The sequence below is a fragment of the Panthera pardus genome, unplaced genomic scaffold (assembly GCF_024362965.1).
Source record: "Panthera pardus isolate Hobbes unplaced genomic scaffold, ASM2436296v1 HiC_scaffold_27, whole genome shotgun sequence".
NCBI lineage: Eukaryota > Metazoa > Chordata > Mammalia > Carnivora > Felidae > Panthera > Panthera pardus.
The window spans coordinates 39,919,509-39,921,811 of NW_026526843.1; positions in this window are offsets into that span (position 1 = coordinate 39,919,509).

Genomic DNA, 2,303 nt, shown 5'->3' on the forward strand with positions numbered 1-2,303 from the left:
ATACAAATTCCCATCCTCATGGAGCCTGTATTCCAATGACAATACACAGACAAACAGGTGAAATTATTGATATTTTAGGGAATGATAAGTGCTTTGGAGAAAAATGAAGAAAGTAAGGGGATACAGTTTCTGGATGAGTGTTTGCAACATTAAAGAGGGTTATCAGGGGACTCCTCAGTGCTCTTCAACCGAGCAAAGACTTGAAGGAAGAGAGGGAGGGAGCTCTATAGCTATCTGGGGGAAGAATCTGTTAGGCACAAGGAAAAACATGTGTAAGGCCTAGGGACAGAGTGTGTCTGGAGTGACCAAGGACTGTGAAGGAGGTCCAGTGCTGCTGGAAGTTTGTCTGTGAGAATACAAATGAATAGCTGTGTGTGTAGAGGTGGATCCAGGAGTGGGCTCTGTCATTAGATCTCTGGGTGGTTTATGAGGGCCACCTTAACCTTGGTCAGCTTGCAGGGCTAGCTCTAGGCAAAATTATGAGGCAAATGCACATTCTGCCACTCCTCAACTCCCTGGTCATTTTGCTTCTTTAGAAGCCCATTTGCCCCCTCAGAATTCAAAGCCTTTCCAATACTCCCTGCCATCAAAGCGAGTCCCCCAGCCTGAGGAATAAAGAACACAACTTGGGAGCCCCCCAGATCTGGGCTGGCCTCATGGTTCCACCTCTTACTAGCTGTGACTTTTTTGGGGTAAGTCACCTACTTCTCCAAGCCTCAATTGCCTTATTTTTATCAACGTTTTTTTTTTTTTTTTTTTTTTTAATTTATTTATTTTTGGGACAGAGAGAGACAGAGCATGAACGGGGGAGGGGCAGAGAGAGAGGGAGACACAGAATCGGAAACAGGCTCCAGGCTCCGAGCCATCAGCCCAGAGCCTGACGCGGGGCTCGAACTCACGGACCGCGAGATCGTGACCTGGCTGAAGTCGGACGCTTAACCGACTGCGCCACCCAGGCGCCCCTCAATTGCCTTATTTTTAAAATGGAGGGGTGCCTGGGTAACTCAGTCGGTTGAACGTCCAACTCTTGATTTCAGCTCAGGTCATGATCCTAGGGTCATAGGATTGAGCCCCATATCAGGCTCCATGCTGAGCACAAAGCCTGCTTAAGATTCTCTCTCTTAGGGCGCCTGGGTGGTTCAGTCAATTAAGCACCTGACTTTGGCTCAGGTCATGATTTCGAGGTTCATGAGTTCAAGTCTCACATCAGGCTCTGTGCTGACAGCTCAGAGTCTGGAGCCTGCTGTGGATTCTGTGTCTCCCTCTCTCTCTGCCCCTCCCCTGCTCAAACTCTGTCTCTCTCTCAAAAATAAACATTTAAAAAACATTTTTTACTAAACAAATAAAAATAAAAAAGGATTATCTTTCTCTTTCCCTCTGCACCTCTCCCTCATGCATACTCTCTCTATAGCTCTCTCTCTAAAATAAAAAATATATATTTTTTTATTTTTAAAAAAATTTTAACATTTATTTATTTTTGAGAGACAGAGACAGAGCATGAGCAGAGGAAGGGCAGACAGAGAAGGAGACACAGAATCCGAAGTAGGCTCCAGGCTCTGAATTGTCAGCACAGAGCCTGACACGGGGCTCGAACTCACAAACCACGAAATCATGACCTGAGCTGAAGTCAGATGCTTAACCGACTGAGCTACCAAGGCGCCCCCAAAAAGATTTTTTTTAATGGAGAAGTAAGGTTTTATGAGGATTAAATGAGATACTGCATGTAAAATGCTGAGCTGAGTGCCTGGCACGTAGTAAACACTCAGGAAATGGTAGCTGCGATTATTCATTCACACCCAGGCATATAGTATAGAGAACAATCTGTGTGCCTTTCCTTAAAAGGCCTATGGGTTTCTTGCAAAGAAAATTCTTGAATACATCAATGATAGATCATCAGTAAAGAGAAAAAAAATCAAGTAGAATCACTATCGTGGGGAGTGTCCTACATTTTTAACCCACAAATGGGCATTTGTAACGTGAGGGAGGTTGGGATGAACACTGGCATCAATGGGTACCTTTTCTGGGTGGGTCTGCATTTATCTTTAAACCGATGGGGGCTCTAAACAGTAGCGCTCCCAGCATCACTGAGCAACTGGGAAATTCAGATGAAGCCTCGGATCTTCTGAACCAGCATAGAGAGGTGTTTCCAGAGTCCAATTCCCTCTTACTCTGTTGCTTCTGCCCCGGGCAGGAGGGCGGGGGAGATCAGAGTGATGGTTTCAAACCCAGAGTGCAAAACCTCTGGGGTCACAGGCCCTCCAGCCTGAGGGGCCTAATGGTGTATGTCTTCTCCACTCCCACAC